Below are 16,049 nucleotides of genomic sequence, written 5' to 3' on the forward strand. Positions count from 1 at the left end.
GTGCTAAGGGAAGCAGTTTGGAAGGAACCAATATACATTGATTGATGCTATGGTATAGTAGCGGAATTCGGGAAGCTAAAGAAGAAATAGGTTCGGCGCAACCTCGTTGGAGCAAGAAGCTTGGAGGGTCTAGGTACTTGGGTAGATTAGGCTTGGAAGGTCTTCTGCTGTTCCTGTATCCCAACTACATTCTTTAGTGGATTATTTGACCACTTGGAGGGCAGCGGAGAGGTTTTACGCCGAGGACTTCGGTTTCCTCTTCGATAACACATCGTGTGTTGTCCGTGTGTTTGCATCTTCCTTCCCTTTATCTTTGTCTTATATTTACTGCTGTGGATGTGTTTATATTTGGCATAGATTAGTTATCAATTCTGTGATTGGCTTATATTCATGTTTCGCACATTAATTGTTTGATTATAAGCTTGAATTGATATTTTATAATTTGGGGTCTAAACGTTCAAGGGTGTTATAAACACATATTGAACTTTCAATTGGTATCAGAACGGGTACACTCGTTATGGTTTAAATACCTGAGTGTGATCACTGACCTTATTTGTGATGGACCGGTCTCAATCGCTCAATGTTTCACCATTTTTTGATAGGAACAATTATGCTTTCTGGAAAGTTAGAATGAAAGTATTTTTATGTTTTATAGATGATACCATTTGGGATGCGGTTGAGGTTGGTTGGACTAAGTTAGAGGCAGCCAAATCCACTTGGGATGAGGCAGCTCTTGCGGCAGCCAACGCTAACAATAAAGCTTTAAATGCTATTTTTTGTGGTGTCTCTCCTGATGAATTTCACAGGATCTCTCATATAACAGTGGCCAAGGAAGCTTGGGAGATTTTGGAGACTACATATGAGGGGACTAAGAAGGTGAAGGACACAAAACTCCAAATGCTTACCACCAAATTCGAAGAGCTTAAGATGAGAGATGATGAGCCCTTTGATTCATTTTATGGGAAGCTTAACGAAATTTTCATTGCTAAGCTCAATCTTGGTGAGAAGATTGAAGATATTAAGGTGGTGAGAAAAATTTTGAGGTCCTTGCCTGAAAGCTTTAGAGCAAAAGTCACAACCATAGAAGAGAGTAAAGACTTGGATGAGATCAAAATTTAGGAGCTGATTGGGTCTCTCCAAACGTATGAACTGGGACTGCCTTCTCACAAGACGAGTAAATCACTTGCTCTCAAAACTATCACCGAAAGAATGGATGATCCTTTCAAAGAAGATGGAGTGGAGAAGGAAGTAGCGTAGCTTGCCAAAAACTTCCGAAAATTTCTGAAGATGAAGAATAGTGGGAAACCATTCAACAGAGGGAAATTTTCATCTTCAAGAGGTGATAGGAAAGAGTTTACGAGGAAAGAAGGGAAGGATGTTCAATCTCCTTCAGACATTGTGTGTTTTGAATGCAATGGTCATGGACATCTCAAGAAGGAATGTCCCAATTTCTTGAGAGGGGGAGGCAAGGCGTATGCCACAACGCTGAGTGATACAGACTCTTCAAATTATGATTTTGAAGAGAGCTGTGATGGAGAAGGAAACTACTCCGCATTCATGACTATTGCACATGTGGAATCCTTGGATAATTTGGGTTCATTTGTGAAGGAGCTTGGGGAACACTCTAATTTGGAGTCTATTGGGATTGTTGAAGAATCAGAGGCTGAAGAAGATGAAGATATAGCTAGTCTACAAAAGAATTACGCCTTGCTTCTTGAGAAATTAGGAGAGTATACCAAGTTAGCAGAGGCAGTTGTGAAGAAGATGAAGAGAGTCGAGGAAGACTACAAAAGTCTGCTGGTAAGATACAAGGAGGCAAAGTGTGAGATTGAAGCACTTAATGGTAAGCTATCAGAAGCTTACACAAAAGTGAGTTTTCTTAAGCAAGAGGTAGTTCAAGCTCATGCCAAGGTAGATAAAGTCTCCTCCAGGAAACCAGACGATGTTATTTCATCTCAGAAACACGCCTCAGACAAGTTCGGTTTAGGATACATTGGAGGAAGTAGAATCCAGATATAGCTGAGAAGAAGAAGAATGTGGCTGATCAACGGGTGATAAATAAGTCCCGTAATCAATTAGAATCCAGATATGGAGCTAGAGGGAGATTAGTTCCAAGATCACAATAGGGTCCGAGAACAGAATATGTTTGTCACTATTGCAGATTGCAAGGACATACCAGACCTAACTGTCAAAAACTGAGAGCAGACAATAATGCAAGTGCACCTTGGTCACGAGGAAGAAGAAATGACATGAGGTCTTGGGGTGGTGAGCAACCAAGAAGTCAAAACCGTGATCCAGGAATGATGGATGTGATGAAGATGATTTGTGCCTTCACCAATTGCCTGTAAAGCTTCACACGAAGGTTTGACATTCCAAACTGTCGTACCTGATCCGTCAAGGATATCACCCCAAATGCATGTGACGTGTGGGTGACAAAGGGTACTCATGCATAAGCATTACAACATGTCCATGCATCAATACTTCCCATGTTTGTGAATATGCTTGGTTGTGTGCTTCTTGCTAGCATTTAGGTTGTTATTGTGTGTGTGTAATTGTCTTTGGTTCAAATGCTTTTACATTTTTTGTTATGTTTTTGATCAATCTTTTACTGCTTTTGTGTCAAAAAATCCAAAAACACATAAAAAGTAGAAAATCCAAAAAGTTTGATCAACTTTGTTGAGTTTTGTCTCAAAGCATGTTTTGCCTTGTACCTTTGTACTAATGGCGTTGTGCATTTAACAAGCTTAGCTTGTCTCTCATGCACTCATATTATTGTGAAAGAAATTCTGAAATCTATGTGACTGTTGTAAATAGATCTTTAACATTGTCATGAATGATTAGTGAATGGTTTTGTTGATCTTGAGACATGCATAGACTCATGCCTATATATCTTCCCACTTTTTATTTTTATGCTTAAAAGAGCTTTCTAAATGTAAATCTCCAAATGAAAAGAGATATAGAGCTGTAAAAGTCTGTCGCACATACTAGTATTCGACTAGGAAAAAGGGAAAGGGACCAAAATAAAATGTTTGATGCCCAAAAAGCCAAAGGCTAACTCATCAATTGAAATATAAAAAATTTCAAGCATCTATCTCAAAATGAGATTTTCTTTGCTCAAAAAGTGCAAATGATATGTTGAATATGGAGCCAAATGAAATGTTTCAAAGAATTGTTATCAAGTGGTTGTGGAAGGTCATATATGCATGTTTCTATAATTGAGATAGGTCACATTATCTAGTGCTAGTTGTGTATGCCTTGATTGAATTGATCATTGAAGCTTCACTTTAGACTAATGACTATCTCATTTTTGACATCCACACACAACACACAAGTTTATGTTCAATGAATACCATATTCATTTGTGTGATTGTACTTAATTAAATATGTTTTCACATACTCAATCTTTGTTGAACAAACACAAAAAGATTTTTGAGTGTTTTTAGTTTGTTTTTGGAAAGTGTTTTGTTTTTACAAAATAGTAAAAAATTTCAAAAACGTTGTTGCCTTGTTTTGGCGACTAAGTCGCGGGTTGGCCCAGTCGCATGCTCCAATCGTGAAGCTCACTCTGAGAATTTTTACAGGTCACTGGTGAGTCAAGGCTGCAGTCGCGAAAAAGACTTAGAAAATTTTTCAAAAAATTTGAGTTTTTGTGGTTTTCGCGGCTCAGTGTGGCGATTTATTCGTGGGTGGAAGGTCCAGTCGCGAGGGGTACACAGAGATTTTCGTGGCTCCCCTGGCGACTATCTCATGGGTACCTTCCAGTCGTGAAAAACACTTACAAGATTTTTTAAAAAATCTTGGCCTTACAGTATTTCGCGGCTTACCCTGGCAACTTAATCAAGTTGCAAAAAATGCGTGTTTTGCGTTTTATGGACAGTTTTAAAAATTGCTTTTCAGTTTTTCCCTCGAATATCAGTGACTATTCATTGTCTTCTTCATTTCTCTCTCTCAAACACTTCGAGTCTCACTTTTTTTTTTTTTTTTTTTTTTTTTTTTGCATCATGTCTTTATCAAACACCAAGAAAAAGGTATGGGTTTTCTTTCCCTTACTTCATTCTTACTGTTTTGCTTTTTAGGTTATTGATTTGAATGTTGCATCTGTGATTCTGCGATATAAAATGTTCAAACATGGGTTTGCCTAAAATGTTGAGATTGATTGTGTGAGGGTATTTTTGTTGCAGAGGTGTTTCAGAGTTTTGTGTGTTCATCAGGTTGCTAATATTTGGTCTGAACATTGATATTTGATAGATTTTCTTTTGGGCATATGGATTTGGGGTTTCTATATTTATCTCTAAATGTGGTGTTAGGATTTCAGGCTATTTGAGTTTGTGGTGTTTGTGGTTGGTATTGTTTTTATTTTAAAACACCTGATCTTGTTTGTGCTACTGTTTTTAGTTTCTTTCTTGCACACTTCATACTCATTATGTCATGGTTCATTGACATATGCTCATATCTATCTGAATGTGTTTTACAATGTCATTTTTTTTGCTCTTGTATGCTTTTATGCTGTTTAAACCTGTTTGATTTGACATATCCATCCTTTGGTTATCAATTGTGTTGAATTTGTGTTCTGTCTGGTCACTTTGTTACCCTCTTTGTAACTAACTTGTTACTAATATGTGTGAATTTTCACATTGTGCTTTGTCTTGTTGTGGCCTTTTCTGCTTGTTTACAGATGGCTGCATCTTCTACAAAGAAGAAGTCAACTGCTAAGAAATCTGACAAAAGAATGAAAATGGACCCTAACCTATTTAGGTCTATTCAACACTTTGAGAGATATAGGGATTCTTTTTCAAAATGAACCATCATTCAGGAAAGATTTGTTGACTTCAGGGAGTTGAAGGACACCTTCATTCTAGAGGGTTTTGAGGGTAGAGGTTGGGAAAAACTGCTGAGTGGCCTTCCACCTATGTGTGACCCTCTAATCAGAGAATTCTATGCAAATGCTGTGATAAGGGAGGAGGAGTTGAGTTGTTGGGTGAGAAGAAATAAATTTACCTTAGATGCTTATGATATTAATAAGGTTCTAGGGCTTGAGGGATTGGAAGATTATGAATTCACTAACTACAAGGACAGAATGCTTTCTCTAGAAACTATCCAAAAAAGAATTGGTGGGATTATAGAAAAGAGATGTCTCAACACTTCTGATTTTCCTAAGGATATGAGGTATCTGACCACCATAATGATGTACAATCTATATCCTATAAGGAAGATGACTACACTGACAAATGCCAGACCCATCTTTCTTATGGAACTTAAGGAGAAAACCTTCATTGACATTAGTTTTCACATCTTTGATATTATAGTGGATGAGACTAGATCCACCTCAAAACCCAAGTTGATTTGTCCTAGTCTTCTCATAAGGATTTTCAGAGAAAAGGGTGTTGCAATCCCTCAGGATATCAGTCCTTTGCCTCCTATATTAGCAATTAATAAATTTACTCTCACAAGGATACAAAGTCGTCTTCCAGCTGAAGAAGAAGAGAGTGTCCAAGAAGAAGGTGATCCAATGGAGACTAAAGCAAAGGCTATGGGACCATCTTCCATACCAAGAAGAAGAGTCAAGAGGAACAGGGCCTCTACTTCATCTGCTGCACCTCCTGATACATTTCAGATCATCCTAGAAAGGCTTAATAAACTCAGAGAGGTTCAAAACCAGCATACTGAAAGGATGACAGCAATGTAAGATCAGCTAGATGTACTATCAGCCAAGTTTGATAGCATTCACACTAACCAAAAGCAGTGACCCTTTGGCCATTCCAGTTAAAAATGGGGAGAATTTTTGGGCCAGCACTTGAGGGGGAGTGCTTATTTGAGGGGGAGTTTCATAATCCTTACTGTTTTTGGTTATAGTGTTGTTACTTTGGGTTGATTAACTATTGCTATTATAGGTCCTAGTCTTGTTTTGGTTTAAACTCATAACTCTTAAATGTGTTTAATACTTGGTTTAATTATATATTTATGATGTTATTCAGGTAATTTAGCATTTGTTTTAAGGTTTGTACCCATGTTGCTTATGTAAGCTTTAAGGATTTGATTATGCACTATTGTAGGCCTTTATGGTTTGTGCCATGCTTTATGCAGCTTTTGTGCTTTGTTAAATCAGTACTTCTAACCTAATGCTATGCTTTCCTTTTTTAAGTACTATCACTCTTGTGCCCTTGTAGGATTTTCCTAGATGCACATACTTCTTGTACTATGCATTGGTTGAGTATTGGCCATTCAAGTAATTTGCTTTATGTTTGTCAGCTTGAATGTCCGGATGTTCATTCTAAGTGTGAATGAGCATTGTGATCACTTGGTTATAGTGATTGCTTGTTTTGGTCCTGCCATGGTTTATTGCTTTACTCTATTGTGCTTGATTGCATTATGCTTGCTCCATATGCATTACAAGTTTTCTGCATACAATGAACTTATTGTGTTGTTGTGTTTTAGGAGTTACTTGTTCTTATAGTTCTAAAGCTCCACAGATTCTAGAGTTAGGTGTGAGTGAGTTTTCCAACTGTTTTCAACTCACGCGTTAAGTCTAGAGTTTGTTTTAGGGTTTCGTTACGGAATAGCCAAAGTGGGAGATTGTAAGATTGAAATTTATCAACTATCTTATTGGCTTTATTCCATGCCAATTTGCTTGTAATTTAAGCAGTTAGTAACCTTGTATTTAGGTGGCATTATTGTAAGGGTAGTGTGTGAAAAGAGTGTGAAGAAAAACTCAAGTATGTGCAAGAAGCAGAGTTTCGCGGCTAAGACTCGCAGCTGACTTGCGATTGGCAAGCCGCCAAATGCAGGCACGTGAGAAGCACACAGGGAAGCTGAAGGGTCACACCAGCTGTCGTACTATAGGACAAAAGTCCCAGGCTGGCCAGGCCGTTACGTCGCGACTTGAACTCGTGACTTGGACAAGCTGCGAGGTAAAGCCGCCAATCAGCCCTGTTTGGAAAAAACTGTCTCTTCGTATTCCAAACACACACCACTATATATAGACCCTGATACCCACTAAATTGAAAGAGCTTCTAGAGAGAATTTTGTGAGAGAAACCCTAAAGAAAAACAAGATTGCCTTATCCTCAATCTTTAACTTAGAGACTCTACAAATTCCTCTACTCTCTTCCTCTCCATTGTCATACCCTTAAGAGGTTATTGACCAAATCCTTTTCTCACCACAACCACGTCTATGAGAATGTTCATTTGGTGCTAAGGGAAGCAGTTTGGAAGGAACCAATATACATTGGTTGATACTATAGTATAGTAGCGGAATCCGGCAAGCTAAAGAAGAAATAGATTCGGCGCAACCTCGTTGGAGCAAGAAGCTTGGAGGGCTTAGGTACTTGGGTAGATTAGGCTTGGAGGGTCTTCTGCTATTCATGTATCCCAACTACATTCTTTAGTGGATTATTTGACCGCTTGGAGGGCGGCGGAGAGGTTTTACGTCGAGGACTTCGGTTTCCTCTTCGACAACACATCGTATGTTGTCCATGTGTTTGCATCTTCCTTCCCTTTATCTTTGCCTTATATTTACTGCTGTGGATGCGTTTATATTTGGCATAGATTAGTTATCAATTCTGTGATTGGCTTATGTTTGATTATAAGCTTGAATTGATATTTTATAATTTAGGGTCTAAACGTTCAAAGGTGTTTTAGACATATTGAACTTTCAGGTTTGATGTAGTCTAACGGTTCGTTGTGGTTTGATGGTAAAATGGTCACAATGCGATTCCTAGGTCATGGTGCGGTGCTCCTAGGTTGTGGTTTTGATTTTGATTTTGGTTCTTGGGTCACGGTGCAGTGTTCCTAGGTCACGAATGGTTCGATTGCAGGTGGATCTGGCTGGTGGCGGCAATGGTGAGTGGATGTGGTGGTTGTATGGGTGGATGTGGATGTGGTGGTTGTGGTGGGTGGATGTGGAGGTTTCTTCCTTTTTCTGCTATTGTTTGTGGTTGCAGTGGATCTGGCTAGTGGTTGGTGGTGGCGATGGTGAGTGGATTTGATGGTTGTGGTATGGGTGGATGTGGATGTGGCAGGTGTGGTGGGTGGATATGGAGGTTTCTTTTTCTTTTTCTTTTTCCTACAGTGGTTTTTTCTTTCTTTTTTTGTTAGTTGTGGTATGGGTTGTAGGTTTGTGGTGGTTATGGTATGGGTGGTGGGTTTTTGGTGGGTGGTGGATTTTGTAGTGATTGTTGGTATTGTGATGGCTGACAGTGTTGAAAATATTTGGGTTGAGGAGAAAGAGAGAGACAAAGGAGAGAGAGACGGAGAGAGAGGAAGAATAAAAAATAATAAAGAAAGAATATTTAAATGAGATGTTAAAAAAAAAAGAAGTTTTGATGTAAGGTATATTGTAAAGAGATGTGTTATATGTTATAAAATTGGTTTTTTAGATACTAAATGCTAAAAATTTTAAGACATTTGATGAGAATGCTCAAAATATGGAAAAGATTGTGTAAAATGTGTAATAATAGCATTACTCTATTTTTAATTAACATTTACAGTTTTTTTAAATGAAATAAATAAAATTAAGTGTATAATAATTATTTAATAATTATTTAATTTAAAATTATTAAATAATTTTTTTAAAATATTTTATTTAATGCAAGATGTCCTTCTAATTCTTATATAATGATAATTATTATTATTATTATTGTCACAAGTTTAATTAATCAACATATAAATAAATAAATAATTACTATATTTAAGTTTGCTTAGGATTTGATATTTTTTATTTGTTTTGTGAAAGTTATGATATGAAAAAAAAATATATTTAAAAAGGCTGATTTCTATATTTAATTGGATTATTTTAGTTAATTTTTCTATTTATAGTAATTTTATATATTTAAATAATTATTAAATTAGTTATGACATCATCACGGTTCGACTTCGATTTGACTTCAAAAATTTTGAACTTCTTTCTTTTGTGGTTCATTGATCGGTCTGGGTCTAAAAACCATGTATTGAATGAGATAACTCTTAATTTTTTTTTTTTTTTTTGAGAGAGTTTTGACCTATGGCGTTCGCTCTTGATGATAGCTCTTTATTATTAGACCAAGACACCAATCAGTTTTTTGGTGTAGGTGGGGATTAAACCCTAGATTTCTTATACAACCATCAGAGACTTTACCAGTTGAATTAACTGAAACCCACCTTAAACTTGTTAATTTGGAGCTAAATGTTGTCCAAATTTTTTATAGGGAATTTTTTTTTTTGACAATTTTAATTTTGATTTTTCAGATAAGATCAAAAATACTATTTACTCATTAATTTCTCCCCAACTTAAAACAAACTCAAATAGCTAAGAGTCATTGTAGCTCAACTAATGGGCAACTTTTGGTATTTTTAAAAGGGACATCCAGAATTCAAATCTTCTCCTCCCCATTATAATTTATAACTATCGAATTATTAAAAAAATTGATATAATAATAAAAAAAAATATTTAAAAAAAAAAAAAAAACTCAAATCAGCCGATCAAAGGAAAAAAGAAAACAAAACAAACCACTACCACACTTCACACGAAATCACAACTCTTTTACAAATTAAAACAAAAGCAGGACACATAATTATAGATATATATATATATATAACCCGATTCCTTGATGAAAAAAATGATATGGGTTTTTAAAAATTGTGAAATCTCGCTTAGAAACTGCTTAAAATTGAACAATTGGTTTCCAACTATGACAAGGGCCTTGAAATGGGTGCATTGGATGGCCATGGTTCATGATATACATATTTGGTGTTCGTTTCATTAATAGTTCTCTTTGATTTCAGTGGACTTCATGTGGAAATGAAAGAAAGAAAGGAACAGAGAGAGAGAGAGAGAGAGAGAGAGAGAGAGAGAGATTTACCTTTTGGTTTAAGGGGTTTGGAAATGATGGTTCTAATGGTGTGGATGGTAATCCCGTTAGGATGGAAATTACCAACACAATAATAGAGAGATAGAGAGAATAATCTACTAATGTCCTGTTTAAAAAATCCAATTTTTCGAAGAGATATCATTTATTGTCTCATCTTTTCAAAATTATCCTTAAACAAAGTCATAAAAAATTTCCTTTAAAAAAAAAAAAAGTAGTTATCAAAAATTTAAAATACATAGTTACCGGTTGGAATAAACCTATTTTGGATATTTATTTATTTATTTACAAACTAAGACTTGAATAGAAGGGTTTTCACAGTTAGTGTTGGGTTATTGGGTATTCTTTTCAAAAAATCAAATCAAATCAAACCTAAAAAATATACTCATAATACAATACAAACATTGTTGTCTTGCTTTCAAATTCAACCTTATCATTTAAATGAAATCTAAAAAATTACTTCTCATTACTACAATGCGTATGTTGAGATTTTTTCTTTTTTTTTCTTTTTAAATGCTCCCAAAAATAAATAAGAGCATAATAGGAAAATTTGTAAACTATAGGATTCTAAATTTATGAACAATATTTTGAGTCATCTTAAAATGAAATACAACACAAACAATTCGGGATGAACGGAGTAACTAACTTAATGTTAAATATAATTTCTATTGAAATGTTGGTGAAGCAACATCACCCACCAAGTGGGGGTTATTCCATAAGTGAGAGTGCAACATATTATGATATGATCACCCATCACTTTTACACAATAACTTCTTTCACCTGATCGCACCATAACTAACAGTGTTAGCTACAATCAGCATGTACTACTGTCCCTGCAGTATTGCCTTATGCCCTTTTGCTGATTCTCATCTAGGCTTTACATAGATCAACATCAATGTCTGATCTTGGTAAACTGTGTACACATCTTTGTCATGCTCTACTAATCACACTCTTCGTCGTATAATGCATTTTATGTTATGTACTTCCTCCAACCGAGTATTCAAGAAGCTTTTCCTCTAAAGATTTTATCAAAGAAATTTTACTGTTTGAGTTATGTTGTGTACCTATGCAGTGCTCATTCACAGCGCTTTTATGCTTAACACCAACCAATTGTCTCCCCAAAGCAGAAGTTGCATTTATAGCTACGTTCTCCAAGCATCTCCGGTCCTGTCTATGCAACCAAATGTAGTGTCTCACCTAGGTTTTGGGTAATAATTCATTTTGTTGCGCACATATAGTTTTTCAACATGAGAGCTATATCTCACAATATATATGACCATTATCTACCTTTATTTATTTAATTATTTGCTAAATCAGTTATATGTCTTTATTTAGTTTGTGAATCCATAATTTATTACATTGCATTCGTAATCTTTTTTTTTTTTTTCTTTTTTGAGAGTTTCAATTTATGACATCCACTTCTGATAATAGCACTTTATCATTAGACTAAGTCACCAATCAGTTTTTGGTGTAGGCAAGGTTTGAACCCCAGAACTCTTATTCAACTATCAGAGACTTTACCAATTGAGCTAACTGGAACCCACATTCATAATCTTATATTCATGCTTACTACACAATTTTTTTTAGAAGGTTCATGACACTAAAATTTAATCCATAAAAAAGAAAAAAGAAAAAAAAGAAAAAAAGACAATGACAACAATCATATTTTATTAGTGCAAGAGTTGAAAAAGACATTTATTAATGATGATCCATTTAAGATTTTCTTGTTGATACAAATGGTCATAGATTTATAAAGCGCCCCCCACACCACACCACACCACCCCACCCCCACTCCCCCCTATTCAGTACTACTACTTAAAGCCTCCTCTAATGCTTGAGTGTTGCCGGAGGCAGCTACATATTTGATAAGAAAGTTTTTGCATAGCAAGGAGCTATAGAGTGCAGGATTGCTTGCGTCAACCAAAGCTTTTACTGGTTCTATAATTGTTTCATCTAATGGATTAATAAAGAAGGAAGCAGTTGTCCGAGCTAAATTTGAATTTGTCACCACTCGATGTTCAGCACCTTTCAACTTCCCATTACTGATAATCTACAATTCAATGCAGCACAATTTCAAGCACAATAATTATGAAACAATAATATTTTTTAAAACAAAAAATTAGTTCATCACAAAAAAACACCATAAACTATCAGGGTACTTACACTTTACACCCTAAACTATGCAATCTTGCATTCACCACCCCAATGGTAAAAAACTTGATAATTTGCATCTCATAGCTTGAATGAATGTTGAAATTAATGATAGCATGCAAGTTACATGACTCTAAAGAAATAAATTCTATGTTTTGCCCTTATAGTCAGTTCGTGTACTAAATTTTTATGATCTATGTAACTTGCACATTTTTTTTTTCAGGTATGTTTATTAATTTTAATTGTCAATCAGGCTATGGGATGCAATTTGCAAAGTTTGTTACAATTGGGTTGAAACTACAAATTTTTATAATTTGGAGTGCAAAGCGTAGGTACCCTAAAGTTTAAGGTGGATTTCTATGACTATATATATATGGTACTATTTGCTACAATTTATGTGATACTATTTGTTACAATTTATATGATATCCCAAATTAAAAAGACTGCCTATAAATAAAGCTTTCCATAATCGTGTAAATAACTTAGATTGATTCTTGCACACTAATGTATTACCCAACAATTATTTACCTAATGCCTACATAATTCAAAATCATTGTGGTGAAGTACCACAAATCAAATGGATTATCAACGAATTTTCACTAATGAAACATCTTGCAGTTACATATAAGCTAGAATATCCTTCCCCAAAACAAACCAAGTGCATTATATATACTAAGAGTTTGTGAAGATATATGTGCGTACCTGCAAAGGATAACCTATGTTAATCACAAAAGCATAAGGAATAGGTTTAACACCTATCCATTCCTCATCCTTGAAGGCTTGAAGCCCGTATACTTCACTTTGGAGAAGAATATTGATATATATTTTAAAATTATTGTGAAGCACTTTTTTTTTAATGATTCATTTATTCTAAACTCTTTGGTTTTTGTACTTAATAACTCACTTGGATGAATATTTATAATGCAATTCCACATGTTATTCTAAAAATTATGAAATAAAACTATTTAAGAATAAATAATTTAGGACACAAGGTGCAAAATTAAAACTCTAATTTGGAATTCTAATTTGAGTTTCTCTTAACTTCACCTATTATTATATATATAGACTAGCTTGTGACCCCATGCATATGCATGGATACACTTAAAGATGTACAATAAGAGAGGCATAATATAATTTCTATATATATATAATTTAAATATTATTGATAGTTATTTTTATATTATGTTAACTCTTTAAAAAAAATTTGTATGGATATTATTAGGTATAAAATGTAAATTGTCTATTTTTAAAAAAATTATTGTGAAACACTTTTTATTTTTTATTTTTAACAATTCATTTATTCTAAACTCTTTGGTTTTTGTACTTAATAACTCATTTAGATGAATATTTATGATGTGGTCCCACATTTGATTTTAAAATTAAGAAATAAAACTCTTTTAGAATAAATAATTTAGGACACATGACGCAAAATTGAAACTCTAATTGGAAATTCTAACTTGAGTTTCTCACAGTTTCACATATATATATATATATATTACATTTTGTGATTGTCCCTATAATAAATGAAAATATGATTATGAATTACATTATTATTTATTAAATTAGTACAAATTAAAAAATAATAATAATGAGACCAACCTAAAAATATTATCACATGCAACGTGCATGATCCAAGACTAGTATACTATATATAAACTAGAAGCCTTGTCCTACAATTAAGGTTGTTTTGCCACGTAGGAAAAAAAGCCATCTAAATTATATTAAAAAAAAAAAAAAAAAAAAGAAGAAGAAGAAGAAAGAAGAAGAAGAAGAAGAAGAAGAAGAAACATTATACTATTTCAGCAACACTAAAACACCATTTAATAGCCTCTCAATATAAAAACAAAACTAACCAGTTAAAACTTAAAATATGTTCAAACGCTTGATACACAGCTAATAGAGAAAGTGACAAAGTTCGTTTTATTTTTCTCAATTCGATTTCCTTTTTTTTTTTTTTTTTTGTTTTCTTGGAATTTTTTTAAGGTTTTTGTTTGACTAATGAGGATTTGAATCGCAATTTTGTTTTGTTTTGTTTGTTTGTTTGTTTTTTTTTTTTGTTTTTTTTGTTTTGTTTTGTTTTTGTTTTTGTTTTTTTGTTTTGTTTTTTTTTTTTTTTTTTTTTGGGTTTAGGGATTCTATATCACTTTTGAGGGTTATGAATTTGTTTGGTTTTTAAAATTTGAGATTTTTATCTTCTATTGATCATATATGGCGATGAAATTCGTTGAAGTTGGAATTTTGTTTTGTTTATCAATACAAGGGTTCTTGTTAACAAATTTTCCTATATCATAGTAGCTTTTCTGGGATTGTGAGCCTTTTTTTTTTTTTTTTTTTTTTTTTTTTGCAATTGAAATTTAAATATTTCATGGGTTTCATCAATTAGGGTTAGGATTAAGATTCGATGTCATTTTTAAGGGTTATGACTTATGACTTGGTTTGGTTTTAGACTTTTTGAGATTCCCATCTACTATTGATTATGCATTTTATTTGTTGCAAGTGGAATTTTGTTTTGTTTATATACATGATTTTGAAACCCGGACCATTTAATGAACCGAGAAAGGGAGAGGTTCAAGGTTTTTGAGGTCGGACTGAGATTTAATCAAGGCCAAACCGTGATGTGTCATTTAATTTTTTAATATATTTGATACTTAAATTGGTTTATATTTATTAATTTTTCATTCCTAACCAAGAAGATGCGCGCTGCCCAAAAGCATATTTTCATCAATGTAAATATATTGTAGCTTGAGGGTTGTTGTTTTGTATTTAGATTTTATTTGTATCATTGCAGCTTTTTTGGAATTGTGGATTCGGGATGCACCGTAGCTTTTAATTTTTCTTTTGCGATTAAAAAGTTGGATTCAATCCCTCTTAAGAGTTATGTATTAGTTTGGTTTTAGAATTTGAGATTCCCATGTACTATTGATTATGCATTATTGTTTTACTACTATTTTTTTACTTTATGTTTCATAAACCTGTAACCATTTTTTTTGTCTCTAATCTCATGGTTTAATTCATTGTGATTCGTAGGAATGGTAGATTTGGTATTTGAAATTGTCATGCAAGTTTTAGTTCGGTGTGATTTATTGTGGTTCTTAGGAATAGCAAATTTGCTATTTGAAATTTTCATGTAAGTTTTAATTGCTTAAAGTCAGATTTTTTTTTTTTTAATCTCTCATAGAAGGGAAGTACACACATGAAGTGATTTGAAGTGACCAATTTAAAATTTTTTAGGGGATATTAGACACTATATGCTTAAATATCTACATTATTTAAGTTTGAATGTATGCAATAGAAGTATGATAACTAAGTTTATGTTGGATGCATAGTCTGTTAATATTTAAAATGATTCCGTGCATTGCATGAGTTAAACATTAGTTAAAATAAATAGAGCATGCTGGACTTGTTATTTCACTTGCTGAGAGCAAGTTCAAGTCCCGCCAGCAACATATTTTCATCAATTTTTACCAAAATAATGACATGGATGAATTGGGTTCTTATAGAATCGGTCCAAGGACTGGTTCTTGATTAACTTGGTTGGACCAACTGGTCTGGTCCGGGTTTAAAAACAGCGATCACACCTTAAAAAATCTAAATGATTGGTAGCGATTCCATACATTCCTCATACCCCTCACACACAGTTAAGCACCTTAAGCTCAAGTAGAGAGATTGATACAGTAATATGATGACCTAGGAAAACTAATTAAACAAACCATTTCAAGGTAAAAACCTAGAGAGGATTTAACCTAACTATCTTCAAGGTAAACAAATCCACTATGATAGAATGAAAGATTACAATAGATTCAAACCCTAAATCTAAAGCTACCTCAAGTAGAACTTACTAACACAACCACGTGCAACTCCGGCTCCATGAACTCTTCTATCTTGGATTTGCTGAACACAAACTCCCCTTTTGTGACTTTGAGATCTCAATAAAGGTTTCAGATCACCATCAGTAGTAGGCCTTTATGCAACAACTTGTTTTCACAAGTTCTTGATTGTAGATCTCGTTCTGGTAGATGCTTGTTAAGTTCGAAGGTATAGAAACCTCTCAAATCTC

Source organism: Quercus suber, unplaced genomic scaffold (genome assembly GCF_002906115.3).
Source record: "Quercus suber isolate HL8 unplaced genomic scaffold, Cork oak 2.0 scaffold_609, whole genome shotgun sequence".
In the NCBI taxonomy this organism is placed as follows: Eukaryota; Viridiplantae; Streptophyta; class Magnoliopsida; order Fagales; family Fagaceae; genus Quercus; species Quercus suber.